The sequence below is a fragment of the Cryptomeria japonica genome, unplaced genomic scaffold, assembly GCF_030272615.1.
Source record: "Cryptomeria japonica unplaced genomic scaffold, Sugi_1.0 HiC_scaffold_376, whole genome shotgun sequence".
NCBI lineage: Eukaryota > Viridiplantae > Streptophyta > Pinopsida > Cupressales > Cupressaceae > Cryptomeria > Cryptomeria japonica.
In genome coordinates this window covers 58846-73889 of record NW_026729197.1, presented here as the reverse complement: position 1 = coordinate 73889, position 15044 = coordinate 58846, and the positions used below count along the sequence as shown (strand labels likewise).

Genomic DNA, 15044 nt, shown 5'->3' with positions numbered 1-15044 from the left:
CAAAACGGAAATTTTAAAATCTCGTTTTTTTTTTGCCTTTTATGGAAATTAGTGAAGGCATCGCATCAAAGGTGCGCACCTCGCTGCCCACCTTGGTGTGCTCCGAGGTGCCCACCACGGTGCGCAACGCCGGTGCGAACCCGGGAGCGCCCCGATGTGTGCTCCAAGGTGCGGCGTGCACGAAGTCGGACCCCGGTTTGCCCCGGGTGCGCACCTCGCGTGCACCTTGGTGCGCACACCTTGGCTGGGTTGCGCGGCCTGGTGGGCACCATGGTGCGCACCAAGGAGCGCTCCGAAGTGTGCTCCAAGGTGCGGCGTGCACGAAGTCGGAGCCCGGTTTGCCCCGGGTACGCACCTCGCGTGCACCTTCGCCGGGGTGGGCACCTCGGCTGGGTTGCGCGCCCTGGTGCGCACCAAGGAGCGCTCCGAAGTGTGCTCCAAGGTGCGGCGTGCACGAAGTCGGAGCCCGGTTTGCCCCGGGTGCGCACCTTCGCCGCGGTGCGCACCATGGCGTGCACGAAGTCGGAGCCCGGTTTGCCCCGGGTGCGCACCTCGCGTGCACCTTCGGCGGGGTTGCGCGCCCTGGTGGGCACCATGGTGCGCACCAAGGAGCGCTCCGAAGTGTGCTCCAAGGTGCGGCGTGCACGAAGTCGGAGCCCGGTTTGCCCCGGGTGCGCACCTCGCGTGCACCTTCGGCGGGGTTGCGCGCCCTGGTGGGCACCATGGTGCGCACCAAGGAGCGCTCCGAAGTGTGCTCCAAGGTGCGGCGTGCACGAAGTCGGAGCCCGGTTTGCCCCGGGTGCGCACCTCGCGTGCACCTTCGCCGCGGTGGGCACCATGGCGTGCACGAAGTCGGAGCCCGGTTTGCCCCGGGTGCGCACCTCGCGTGCACCTTCGCCGGGGTGGGCACCTCGGCTGGGTTGCGCGCCCTGGTGCGCACCAAGGAGCGCTCCGAAGTGTGCTCCAAGGTGCGGCGTGCACGAAGTCGGAGCCCGGTTTGCCCCGGGTGCGCACCTCGCGTGCACCTTCGCCAGGGTGGGCACCTCGGTGCGCACACCTTCTCAATGTTTTCTTGCCTTTTCTGGAAATTGGTGAAGGCAGCGCATCAAAGGTGCGCACCTCGGTGTGCTCCGAGGTGCGAACCCGAGAGCGCTCCGAGGTGCCCACGAAGTCGAAAGTCGGGTTAATTGCATTGTTTTCCCCGGGTGCGCTCCGAGGTGCGCAACATCGGCGCGCACCAAGGAGGGCTCCGAAGTGTGCTCCAAGGTGCGCACGATGGCGTGCACCTCTGGTGCGCACGATTCGGAGCTCGGTTTGACCGGGGTGCGCACACCTTGGCTGGGTTGCGCACCTTTTGTGCGCTCCAAGGTGCGCACGAAGTCGGAGCTCGGTTTGCCCCGGGTGCGCACCTTCGCCAGGGTGCGCACCTTGATGCGCACGCCTTGGCTGGGCTGCGCACCTTGGTGGGCGCCATGGTGCGCACCTTTCGTGCGCTCCAAGGTGCGCACGAAGTCGGAGCTCGGTTTGCCCCGGGTGCGCACCTTGGTGGGCGCCATGGTGCACTCCGAGGTGCCCAAGATTGGTGCGCACCAAGGAGCGCTCCGAAGTGCGCTCCAAGGTGCGCGCGAAGTCGAAAGTTGGGTTAATTGTCCGGTTTGCCTCGGGTGCGCACCTTGCGTGCACCTTCGCCAGGGTGGGCGCCTTGGTGCGCACACCTTGGCTGGGCTGCGCACACCTTGGCACCCGCGTTTCCTTCATTTTAAATTTTTTTTTTTTACAATCTCTCAAGTGGGAAATTCTATAATCTCAACTTTTTTTGCCTTTTCAGGAAACTTTTGAATGGAGCGCATCATTGGTGCGCTCCGAAGTGTGCTCCAAAGCTCTCTCCAGCTGCGTGCACCTGCCCCGGCCGCGCACCCGGCCCCGCCCAGCTTCGCTCACCTGTCCCGGGCGTCTGGTGCGGAACCTTAGAGTAAGAAACATCACCGTGCACCTTGGCCAACGTGCGCGACTCGACCGAGCGCGCACTGGCCGAGGTGCACACCGATTTCACCTGGGTGCGCGCGCAGCACCTCGGGCGCACCGGGGTGCGCGCACAACGCCCGGGTTGCACCGTGGCCTGTGTGCTCGGGGCGCCTCGGGTGCGCGCTCGGTGTCGCCCCCCGCGCGCGCGGTAGTGCGGGCAGCGCACCCCGGCCCGGCCCGGCCCCGACGAGAACGCAAACGGGCAAAAGGTTTATTCAAATAGCATTGCGACGCCCGGCGAAAAACTAAAAAAGGGTGCAACACCGGGACTTCCCGGGAGGTCACCCATCCCAGTACTACTCCGGCCCAAGCGCGCTTAACTGCGGAGTTCTGATGGGATCCGGTGCACTAACGCTGGTATGATCGCACCCGTTATGAGCTTGTCGCAGTGTGTACTTAGCAAACCGCGACCCACGTGCGAATCCACCCCGGCCACCCACCCCCGTCGAGGTGCACACCCTCCCTCGCGAAGTGCGCCCCGTTCGCCAAGTGTGAGCCCTGCCCGGGTGCGCGCACCTTGCTAGGGCGTCGGGTGTGCACCCGGCCCGGCCTACGTGCGTGCACCTGGAGGGGGCGTCGTGTGCGTGCAGTGTCCCGTCTGCAACGCGGTGCCCACACACCACCTCGGGCGCAACGACCTGCGCTCACATGTGGGCCGAGTGCACCTTGGTGCATGTTCGGGGCGCCTCGGGTGCACGCTCGATCTTGCCCCGGTGCACCAAGGCGCTCGGTTTGCCCCGGGTGCGCACTTGGTGCAAGGTGGGCACCCAAAATAGGGATCAAGCACCAAAACACAAGTTTCGGGATGCAAAATGGGACCCAAGGACCACAAATGCGTTCCAAGACCCATGATGGGTCCACGAGAACAAAAATGTGTTCCGAGACTTAATAAACAAATATTGGGTTTTAGGAGAAGAAACATGCTCTGATGCCCAAAACGAGAATCGACCCCGAAAAGGCCACAGGCCAAAAGTGGGATGCGAGACAAAAAAAAATGGGACCCGAGGACCAAAATTGGGTTCCCAGGTCGAAGACAGGGCAACCGGACAAGAAACGACCTCTAAGGCTCGAAATGAGTCCCGACGACTAAAACTTGACAAGAAGCACCCATCAGGCACCCAACTCGACACCCATGGGATGCCGACCCACCCGGGCTTCCACCTAGCACACCTTGGCACCCACCCACCCTCGCACCCAACCTCGCACCCAACTTAGCACCTTTGAACCCACATTGGCACTCACCCTGACCCTGGCACCTTGGAACCCACATTGGCACTCACCTTGACCCTGGCACCCACCTTTGCACTCACCTTGGGACCCACCCTGGCTCCCACCTCGGCACCCACCCAGACACCCACCTTGGTTCCTTGGCACCCACCTTGGATCCTTGGCACCCACCCCGACACCCACCTTGGCACGCAACTTGGCTACTTGCCACCCACCTTGGCTCCTTGACGCCCACCCCGACAACCACCCCGTGACCTACCCTGGCTAGGGTTGGTGCACACCCACCCTGGTGCCCACCTTGGCACCCACCCTATGACCCACCTTGGCACGCACCTTAGTACCCACCCCGTTACCCACCCTAGGACCCACCCCGTGACCCACCTTGGCCAGGGTGGGTGCCTTGGTGCGCACAACTTGCCTGGGCTGCACACCAGGGCGGGCTCAAGATGGCACCCGCGTTCCGTTTTTTTCACTATCTTTCAAAACGGAAATTTTAAAATCTCATTTTTTTCTTTTTTTTGCCTTTTCTGGAAATTAGTGAAGGCAGCGCATCAAAGGTGCGCAATGCTGGTGCGAACCCGGGAGCGCTCCGATGTGTGCTCCAAGGTGCGGCGTGCACGAAGTCCGAGCCCGGTTTGCCCCGGGTGCGCACCTCGCGTGCACCTTCGCCGGGGTGAGCACCTTGGCTGGGTTGCGCGCCCTGGTGCGTACCAAGGAGCGCTCTGAAGTGTGCTCCAAGGTGCGGCGTGCACGAAGTCGGAGCCCGGTTTGCCCCGGGTGTGCACCTCGGGTGCGCACCTCGCGTGCACCTTCGCTGCGGTGGGCACCTTGGCTGGGTTGCGCGCCTTGGTGGGCACCATGCAGTGCACGAAGTCGGAGCCCGGTTTGCCCCGGGCGCGCACCTCCGCCAGGGTGGGCACCTTGGTGCGCACAACTTGCCTGGGCTGCGCATCAGGAAGGGCTCAAGATGGCACCCGCGTTCCGTTTTTTTCACTATCTTTCAGAACGGAAATTTTAAAATATCGTTTTTTTTTGCCTTTTCTGGAAATTAGTGAAGGCAGCGCATCAAAGGTGCGCAACGCTGGTGCGAACCTGGGAGCGCTCCGATGTGTGCTCCAAGGTGCGGCGTGCACGAAGTCGGAGCCCGGTTTGCCTCGGGTGCGCCCTGGTGGGCACCATGGTGCGCACCAAGGAGCGCTCCGAAGTGTGCTCCAAGGTGCGGCCTGCACGAAGTCGGAGCCCGGTTTGCCCCGGGTGTGCACCTCGGGTGGGCACCTTGGTGCGCATGCCTTGCCTGGGCTGCGCACCAGGGCGGGCTCAAGATGGCACCCGCGTTCCTTTTTTTTCACTATCTTTCAAAACGGAAATTTTAAAATCTCATTTTTTTTTGCCTTTTTCTGGAAATTAGTGAAGGCAGCGCATCAAAGGTGCGCACCTCGCTGCCCACCACGGTGCGCAACGCCGGTGGGCACCCGGGAGTGCTTCGAAGTGTGCTCCAAGGTGCTGCGTGCACGTTGTCGGAGCCCGGTTTGCCCCGGGTGCGCACCTCGCGTGCACCTTCGTCGGGGTGGGCACCTTGGCTTGGTTTGCCCCGGCTGCGCTCCGAAGCGGGGTTATTGGAGCGCCGCCTCTTTTTTTGTCGGAGCGTTTGGTGGGGTTTCTCGCATTGGCTCTTCCGAGGCCCGGTTGCCACCCTGGCGCGCACGAAGTCGGAAGTAGGGTTAATTGCCCGGGTGCGCACCTTTGCCAGGGTGGCACCTTACCTGGGCTGCGCACCAGGGCGGGCTCAAGATGGCACGCGCGTTCCGTTTTTTTCACTATCTTTCAAAACGGAAATTTTAAAATCTCCTTTTTTTTTTGCCTTTTCTGGAAATTAGTGAAGGCAGCGCATCAAAGGTGCGCACCTCGCTGCCCACCTTGGTGTGCTCTGAGGTGCGCACCCGGGAGCGCTACGAAGTGTGCTCCAAGGTGCGGCGTGCACGTTGTCGGAGCCCGGTTTGCCCCGGGTGCGCACCTCGCCTGCACCTTGGCCGGGGTGGGCACCTTGGCTGGGTTTGCCCAGGGTGCGCTCCGAAGCGGGGTTACTGGAGCGCCCCCTCTTTTTTTGTCAGAGAGTTTGGTGGGGTTTCTCGCATTGGCTCTTCCCAGGCCCGGTTGTTGGGTGCGCTCCCACCCTGGCGCGCGCGAAGTTGGAAGTTGGGTTAATTGCCCGGGCGCGCACCTTCGCCAGGGTGGGCACCTTGGTGCGCAAACCTTGGCTGGGCTGCGCACCAGGGCGGGCTCAAGATGGCACCAGCATTCCCTTTTTCTCACTATCTTTCAAAACGGAAATTTTAAAATCTCGTTTTTTTTTTGCCTTTTATGGAAATTAGTGAAGGCATCGCATCAAAGGTGCGCACCTCGCTGCCCACCTTGGTGTGCTCCGAGGTGCCCACCACGGTGCGCAACGCCGGTGCGAACCCGGGAGCGCCCCGATGTGTGCTCCAAGGTGCGGCGTGCACGAAGTCGGACCCCGGTTTGCCCCGGGTGCGCACCTCGCGTGCACCTTGGTGCGCACACCTTGGCTGGGTTGCGCGGCCTGGTGGGCACCATGGTGCGCACCAAGGAGCGCTCCGAAGTGTGCTCCAAGGTGCGGCGTGCACGAAGTCGGAGCCCGGTTTGCCCCGGGTGCGCACCTTCGCCGCGGTGGGCACCATGGCGTGCACGAAGTCGGAGCCCGGTTTGCCCCGGGTGCGCACCTCGCGTGCACCTTCGCCGGGGTGGGCACCTCGGCTGGGTTGCGCGCCCTGGTGCGCACCAAGGAGCGCTCTGAAGTGTGCTCCAAGGTGCGGCGTGCACGAAGTCGGAGCCCGGTTTGCCCCGGGTGTGCACCTCGCGTGCACCTTCGCTGCGGTGGGCACCTTGGCTGGGTTGCGCGCCTTGGTGGGCACCATGCAGTGCACGAAGTCGGAGCCCGGTTTGCCCCGGGCGCGCACCTCCGCCAGGGTGGGCACCTTGGTGCGCACAACTTGCCTGGGCTGCGCACCAGGAAGGGCTCAAGATGGCACCCGCGTTCCGTTTTTTTCACTATCTTTCAGAACGGAAATTTTAAAATATCGTTTTTTTTTGCCTTTTCTGGAAATTAGTGAAGGCAGCGCATCAAAGGTGCGCAACGCTGGTGCGAACCTGGGAGCGCTCCGATGTGTGCTCCAAGGTGCGGCGTGCACGAAGTCGGACCCCGGTTTGCCCCGGGTGCGCACCTCGCGTGCACCTTGGTGCGCACACCTTGGCTGGGTTGCGCGCCCTGGTGGGCACCATGGTGCGCACCAAGGAGCGCTCCGAAGTGTGCTCCAAGGTGCGGCGTGCACGAAGTCGGAGCCCGGTTTGCCCCGGGTGCGCACCTCGCGTGCACCTTCGCCGCGGTGGGCACCATGGCGTGCACGAAGTCGGAGCCCGGTTTGCCCCGGGTGCGCACCTCGCGTGCACCTTCGCCGGGGTGGGCACCTTAGTGTGCAGACCTTGGCTGGGTTGCGCGCCCTGGTGGGCACCATGGTGCGCACCAAGGAGCGCTCCGAAGTGTGCTCCAAGGTGCGGCCTGCACGAAGTCGGAGCCCGGTTTGCCCCGGGTGTGCACCTCGGGTGGGCACCTTGGTGCGCATGCCTTGCCTGGGCTGCGCACCAGGGCGGGCTCAAGATGGCACCCGCGTTCCTTTTTTTTCACTATCTTTCAAAACGGAAATTTTAAAATCTCATTTTTTTTTGCCTTTTTCTGGAAATTAGTGAAGGCAGCGCATCAAAGGTGCGCACCTCGCTGCCCACCACGGTGCGCAACGCCGGTGGGCACCCGGGAGTGCTTCGAAGTGTGCTCCAAGGTGCTGCGTGCACGTTGTCGGAGCCCGGTTTGCCCCGGGTGCGCACCTCGCGTGCACCTTCGTCGGGGTGGGCACCTTGGCTGGGTTTGCCCCGGCTGCGCTCCGAAGCGGGGTTATTGGAGCGCCGCCTCTTTTTTTGTCGGAGCGTTTGGTGGGGTTTCTCGCATTGGCTCTTCCGAGGCCCGGTTGCCACCCTGGCGCGCACGAAGTCGGAAGTAGGGTTAATTGCCCGGGTGCGCACCTTTGCCAGGGTGGGCACCTTACCTGGGCTGCGCACCAGGGCGGGCTCAAGATGGCACGCGCGTTCCGTTTTTTTCACTATCTTTCAAAACGGAAATTTTAAAATCTCCTTTTTTTTTTGCCTTTTCTGGAAATTAGTGAAGGCAGCGCATCAAAGGTGCGCACCTCGCTGCCCACCTTGGTGTGCTCTGAGGTGCGCACCCGGGAGCGCTACGAAGTGTGCTCCAAGGTGCGGCGTGCACGTTGTCGGAGCCCGGTTTGCCCCGGGTGCGCACCTCGCCTGCACCTTGGCCGGGGTGGGCACCTTGGCTGGGTTTGCCCAGGGTGCGCTCCGAAGCGGGGTTACTGGAGCGCCCCCTCTTTTTTTGTCAGAGCGTTTGGTGGGGTTTCTCGCATTGGCTCTTCCCAGGCCCGGTTGTTGGGTGCGCTCCCACCCTGGCGCGCGCGAAGTTGGAAGTTGGGTTAATTGCCCGGGCGCGCACCTTCGCCAGGGTGGGCACCTTGGTGCGCACACCTTGGCTGGGCTGCGCACCAGGGCGGGCTCAAGATGGCACCAGCATTCCCTTTTTCTCACTATCTTTCAAAACGGAAATTTTAAAATCTCGTTTTTTTTTTGCCTTTTATGGAAATTAGTGAAGGCATCGCATCAAAGGTGCGCACCTCGCTGCCCACCTTGGTGTGCTCCGAGGTGCCCACCACGGTGCGCAACGCCGGTGCGAACCCGGGAGCGCCCCGATGTGTGCTCCAAGGTGCGGCGTGCACGAAGTCGGACCCCGGTTTGCCCCGGGTGCGCACCTCGCGTGCACCTTGGTGCGCACACCTTGGCTGGGTTGCGCGGCCTGGTGGGCACCATGGTGCGCACCAAGGAGCGCTCCGAAGTGTGCTCCAAGGTGCGGCGTGCACGAAGTCGGAGCCCGGTTTGCCCCGGGTACGCACCTCGCGTGCACCTTCGCCGGGGTGGGCACCTCGGCTGGGTTGCGCGCCCTGGTGCGCACCAAGGAGCGCTCCGAAGTGTGCTCCAAGGTGCGGCGTGCACGAAGTCGGAGCCCGGTTTGCCCCGGGTGCGCACCTTCGCCGCGGTGCGCACCATGGCGTGCACGAAGTCGGAGCCCGGTTTGCCCCGGGTGCGCACCTCGCGTGCACCTTCGGCGGGGTTGCGCGCCCTGGTGGGCACCATGGTGCGCACCAAGGAGCGCTCCGAAGTGTGCTCCAAGGTGCGGCGTGCACGAAGTCGGAGCCCGGTTTGCCCCGGGTGCGCACCTCGCGTGCACCTTCGGCGGGGTTGCGCGCCCTGGTGGGCACCATGGTGCGCACCAAGGAGCGCTCCGAAGTGTGCTCCAAGGTGCGGCGTGCACGAAGTCGGAGCCCGGTTTGCCCCGGGTGCGCACCTCGCGTGCACCTTCGCCGCGGTGGGCACCATGGCGTGCACGAAGTCGGAGCCCGGTTTGCCCCGGGTGCGCACCTCGCGTGCACCTTCGCCGGGGTGGGCACCTCGGCTGGGTTGCGCGCCCTGGTGCGCACCAAGGAGCGCTCTGAAGTGTGCTCCAAGGTGCGGCATGCACGAAGTCGGAGCCCGGTTTGCCCCGGGTGCGCACCTCGCGTGCACCTTCGCCAGGGTGGGCACCTCGGTGCGCACACCTTCTCAATGTTTTCTTGCCTTTTCTGGAAATTGGTGAAGGCAGCGCATCAAAGGTGCGCACCTCGGTGTGCTCCGAGGTGCGAACCCGAGAGCGCTCCGAGGTGCCCACGAAGTCGAAAGTCGGGTTAATTGCATTGTTTTCCCCGGGTGCGCTCCGAGGTGCGCAACATCGGCGCGCACCAAGGAGGGCTCCGAAGTGTGCTCCAAGGTGCGCACGATGGCGTGCACCTCTGGTGCGCACGATTCGGAGCTCGGTTTGACCGGGGTGCGCACACCTTGGCTGGGTTGCGCACCTTTTGTGCGCTCCAAGGTGCGCACGAAGTCGGAGCTCGGTTTGCCCCGGGTGCGCACCTTCGCCAGGGTGCGCACCTTGATGCGCACGCCTTGGCTGGGCTGCGCACCTTGGTGGGCGCCATGGTGCGCACCTTTCGTGCGCTCCAAGGTGCGCACGAAGTCGGAGCTCGGTTTGCCCCGGGTGCGCACCTTGGTGGGCGCCATGGTGCACTCCGAGGTGCCCAAGATTGGTGCGCACCAAGGAGCGCTCCGAAGTGCGCTCCAAGGTGCGCGCGAAGTCGAAAGTTGGGTTAATTGTCCGGTTTGCCTCGGGTGCGCACCTTGCGTGCACCTTCGCCAGGGTGGGCGCCTTGGTGCGCACACCTTGGCTGGGCTGCGCACACCTTGGCACCCGCGTTTCCTTCATTTTAAATTTTTTTTTTTTACAATCTCTCAAGTGGGAAATTCTATAATCTCAACTTTTTTTGCCTTTTCAGGAAACTTTTGAATGGAGCGCATCATTGGTGCGCTCCGAAGTGTGCTCCAAAGCTCTCTCCAGCTGCGTGCACCTGCCCCGGCCGCGCACCCGGCCCCGCCCAGCTTCGCTCACCTGTCCCGGGCGTCTGGTGCGGAACCTTAGAGTAAGAAACATCACCGTGCACCTTGGCCAACGTGCGCGACTCGACCGAGCGCGCACTGGCCGAGGTGCACACCGATTTCACCTGGGTGCGCGCGCAGCACCTCGGGCGCACCGGGGTGCGCGCACAACGCCCGGGTTGCACCGTGGCCTGTGTGCTCGGGGCGCCTCGGGTGCGCGCTCGGTGTCGCCCCCCGCGCGCGCGGTAGTGCGGGCAGCGCACCCCGGCCCGGCCCGGCCCCGACGAGAACGCAAACGGGCAAAAGGTTTATTCAAATAGCATTGCGACGCCCGGCGAAAAACTAAAAAAGGGTGCAACACCGGGACTTCCCGGGAGGTCACCCATCCCAGTACTACTCCGGCCCAAGCGCGCTTAACTGCGGAGTTCTGATGGGATCCGGTGCACTAACGCTGGTATGATCGCACCCGTTATGAGCTTGTCGCAGTGTGTACTTAGCAAACCGCGACCCACGTGCGAATCCACCCCGGCCACCCACCCCCGTCGAGGTGCACACCCTCCCTCGCGAAGTGCGCCCCGTTCGCCAAGTGTGAGCCCTGCCCGGGTGCGCGCACCTTGCTAGGGCGTCGGGTGTGCACCCGGCCCGGCCTACGTGCGTGCACCTGGAGGGGGCGTCGTGTGCGTGCAGTGTCCCGTCTGCAACGCGGTGCCCACACACCACCTCGGGCGCAACGACCTGCGCTCACATGTGGGCCGAGTGCACCTTGGTGCATGTTCGGGGCGCCTCGGGTGCACGCTCGATCTTGCCCCGGTGCACCAAGGCGCTCGGTTTGCCCCGGGTGCGCACTTGGTGCAAGGTGGGCACCCAAAATAGGGATCAAGCACCAAAACACAAGTTTCGGGATGCAAAATGGGACCCAAGGACCACAAATGCGTTCCAAGACCCATGATGGGTCCACGAGAACAAAAATGTGTTCCGAGACTTAATAAACAAATATTGGGTTTTAGGAGAAGAAACATGCTCTGATGCCCAAAACGAGAATCGACCCCGAAAAGGCCACAGGCCAAAAGTGGGATGCGAGACAAAAAAAAATGGGACCCGAGGACCAAAATTGGGTTCCCAGGTCGAAGACAGGGCAACCGGACAAGAAACGACCTCTAAGGCTCGAAATGAGTCCCGACGACTAAAACTTGACAAGAAGCACCCATCAGGCACCCAACTCGACACCCATGGGATGCCGACCCACCCGGGCTTCCACCTAGCACACCTTGGCACCCACCCACCCTCGCACCCAACCTCGCACCCAACTTAGCACCTTTGAACCCACATTGGCACTCACCCTGACCCTGGCACCTTGGAACCCACATTGGCACTCACCTTGACCCTGGCACCCACCTTTGCACTCACCTTGGGACCCACCCTGGCTCCCACCTCGGCACCCACCCAGACACCCACCTTGGTTCCTTGGCACCCACCTTGGATCCTTGGCACCCACCCCGACACCCACCTTGGCACGCAACTTGGCTACTTGCCACCCACCTTGGCTCCTTGACGCCCACCCCGACAACCACCCCGTGACCTACCCTGGCTAGGGTTGGTGCACACCCACCCTGGTGCCCACCTTGGCACCCACCCTATGACCCACCTTGGCACGCACCTTAGTACCCACCCCGTTACCCACCCTAGGACCCACCCCGTGACCCACCTTGGCCAGGGTGGGTGCCTTGGTGCGCACAACTTGCCTGGGCTGCACACCAGGGCGGGCTCAAGATGGCACCCGCGTTCCGTTTTTTTCACTATCTTTCAAAACGGAAATTTTAAAATCTCATTTTTTTCTTTTTTTTGCCTTTTCTGGAAATTAGTGAAGGCAGCGCATCAAAGGTGCGCAATGCTGGTGCGAACCCGGGAGCGCTCCGATGTGTGCTCCAAGGTGCGGCGTGCACGAAGTCCGAGCCCGGTTTGCCCCGGGTGCGCACCTCGCGTGCACCTTCGCCGGGGTGAGCACCTTGGCTGGGTTGCGCGCCCTGGTGCGTACCAAGGAGCGCTCTGAAGTGTGCTCCAAGGTGCGGCGTGCACGAAGTCGGAGCCCGGTTTGCCCCGGGTGTGCACCTCGGGTGCGCACCTCGCGTGCACCTTCGCTGCGGTGGGCACCTTGGCTGGGTTGCGCGCCTTGGTGGGCACCATGCAGTGCACGAAGTCGGAGCCCGGTTTGCCCCGGGCGCGCACCTCCGCCAGGGTGGGCACCTTGGTGCGCACAACTTGCCTGGGCTGCGCATCAGGAAGGGCTCAAGATGGCACCCGCGTTCCGTTTTTTTCACTATCTTTCAGAACGGAAATTTTAAAATATCGTTTTTTTTTGCCTTTTCTGGAAATTAGTGAAGGCAGCGCATCAAAGGTGCGCAACGCTGGTGCGAACCTGGGAGCGCTCCGATGTGTGCTCCAAGGTGCGGCGTGCACGAAGTCGGAGCCCGGTTTGCCTCGGGTGCGCCCTGGTGGGCACCATGGTGCGCACTAAGGAGCGCTCCGAAGTGTGCTCCAAGGTGCGGCCTGCACGAAGTCGGAGCCCGGTTTGCCCCGGGTGTGCACCTCGGGTGGGCACCTTGGTGCGCATGCCTTGCCTGGGCTGCGCACCAGGGCGGGCTCAAGATGGCACCCGCGTTCCTTTTTTTTCACTATCTTTCAAAACGGAAATTTTAAAATCTCATTTTTTTTTGCCTTTTTCTGGAAATTAGTGAAGGCAGCGCATCAAAGGTGCGCACCTCGCTGCCCACCACGGTGCGCAACGCCGGTGGGCACCCGGGAGTGCTTCGAAGTGTGCTCCAAGGTGCTGCGTGCACGTTGTCGGAGCCCGGTTTGCCCCGGGTGCGCACCTCGCGTGCACCTTCGTCGGGGTGGGCACCTTGGCTTGGTTTGCCCCGGCTGCGCTCCGAAGCGGGGTTATTGGAGCGCCGCCTCTTTTTTTGTCGGAGCGTTTGGTGGGGTTTCTCGCATTGGCTCTTCCGAGGCCCGGTTGCCACCCTGGCGCGCACGAAGTCGGAAGTAGGGTTAATTGCCCGGGTGCGCACCTTTGCCAGGGTGGCACCTTACCTGGGCTGCGCACCAGGGCGGGCTCAAGATGGCACGCGCGTTCCGTTTTTTTCACTATCTTTCAAAACGGAAATTTTAAAATCTCCTTTTTTTTTTGCCTTTTCTGGAAATTAGTGAAGGCAGCGCATCAAAGGTGCGCACCTCGCTGCCCACCTTGGTGTGCTCTGAGGTGCGCACCCGGGAGCGCTACGAAGTGTGCTCCAAGGTGCGGCGTGCACGTTGTCGGAGCCCGGTTTGCCCCGGGTGCGCACCTCGCCTGCACCTTGGCCGGGGTGGGCACCTTGGCTGGGTTTGCCCAGGGTGCGCTCCGAAGCGGGGTTACTGGAGCGCCCCCTCTTTTTTTGTCAGAGAGTTTGGTGGGGTTTCTCGCATTGGCTCTTCCCAGGCCCGGTTGTTGGGTGCGCTCCCACCCTGGCGCGCGCGAAGTTGGAAGTTGGGTTAATTGCCCGGGCGCGCACCTTCGCCAGGGTGGGCACCTTGGTGCGCAAACCTTGGCTGGGCTGCGCACCAGGGCGGGCTCAAGATGGCACCAGCATTCCCTTTTTCTCACTATCTTTCAAAACGGAAATTTTAAAATCTCGTTTTTTTTTTGCCTTTTATGGAAATTAGTGAAGGCATCGCATCAAAGGTGCGCACCTCGCTGCCCACCTTGGTGTGCTCCGAGGTGCCCACCACGGTGCGCAACGCCGGTGCGAACCCGGGAGCGCCCCGATGTGTGCTCCAAGGTGCGGCGTGCACGAAGTCGGACCCCGGTTTGCCCCGGGTGCGCACCTCGCGTGCACCTTGGTGCGCACACCTTGGCTGGGTTGCGCGGCCTGGTGGGCACCATGGTGCGCACCAAGGAGCGCTCCGAAGTGTGCTCCAAGGTGCGGCGTGCACGAAGTCGGAGCCCGGTTTGCCCCGGGTGCGCACCTTCGCCGCGGTGGGCACCATGGCGTGCACGAAGTCGGAGCCCGGTTTGCCCCGGGTGCGCACCTCGCGTGCACCTTCGCCGGGGTGGGCACCTCGGCTGGGTTGCGCGCCCTGGTGCGCACCAAGGAGCGCTCTGAAGTGTGCTCCAAGGTGCGGCGTGCACGAAGTCGGAGCCCGGTTTGCCCCGGGTGTGCACCTCGCGTGCACCTTCGCTGCGGTGGGCACCTTGGCTGGGTTGCGCGCCTTGGTGGGCACCATGCAGTGCACGAAGTCGGAGCCCGGTTTGCCCCGGGCGCGCACCTCCGCCAGGGTGGGCACCTTGGTGCGCACAACTTGCCTGGGCTGCGCACCAGGAAGGGCTCAAGATGGCACCCGCGTTCCGTTTTTTTCACTATCTTTCAGAACGGAAATTTTAAAATATCGTTTTTTTTTGCCTTTTCTGGAAATTAGTGAAGGCAGCGCATCAAAGGTGCGCAACGCTGGTGCGAACCTGGGAGCGCTCCGATGTGTGCTCCAAGGTGCGGCGTGCACGAAGTCGGACCCCGGTTTGCCCCGGGTGCGCACCTCGCGTGCACCTTGGTGCGCACACCTTGGCTGGGTTGCGCGCCCTGGTGGGCACCATGGTGCGCACCAAGGAGCGCTCCGAAGTGTGCTCCAAGGTGCGGCGTGCACGAAGTCGGAGCCCGGTTTGCCTCGGGTGCGCACCTCGCGTGCACCTTCGCCGCGGTGGGCACCATGGCGTGCACGAAGTCGGAGCCCGGTTTGCCCCGGGTGCGCACCTCGCGTGCACCTTCGCCGGGGTGGGCACCTTAGTGTGCAGACCTTGGCTGGGTTGCGCGCCCTGGTGGGCACCATGGTGCGCACCAAGGAGCGCTCCGAAGTGTGCTCCAAGGTGCGGCCTGCACGAAGTCGGAGCCCGGTTTGCCCCGGGTGTGCACCTCGGGTGGGCACCTTGGTGCGCATGCCTTGCCTGGGCTGCGCACCAGGGCGGGCTCAAGATGGCACCCGCGTTCCTTTTTTTTCACTATCTTTCAAAACGGAAATTTTAAAATCTCATTTTTTTTTGCCTTTTTCTGGAAATTAGTGAAGGCAGCGCATCAAAGGTGCGCACCTCGCTGCCCACCACGGTGCGCAACGCCGGTGGGCACCCGGGAGTGCTTCGAAGTGTGCTCCAAGGTGCTGCGTGCACGTTG

General features: G+C 62.9%; 2 non-coding genes across 2 annotated transcripts; both read right to left on the bottom strand.

The window, feature by feature from the left end:
* Positions 1-2277: 2277 nt before the first annotated feature.
* On the bottom strand, positions 2278-2396 carry LOC131871161 (5S ribosomal RNA). Its single transcript, XR_009369434.1, has one exon. It is a non-coding gene; the product is annotated as a 5S ribosomal RNA (ribosomal RNA).
* A 7805-nt stretch (positions 2397-10201) lies between these two features.
* Positions 10202-10320, bottom strand: LOC131871160 (5S ribosomal RNA). Its single transcript, XR_009369433.1, has one exon. It is a non-coding gene; the product is annotated as a 5S ribosomal RNA (ribosomal RNA).
* Between the last annotated feature and the right edge of the window lie 4724 nt (positions 10321-15044).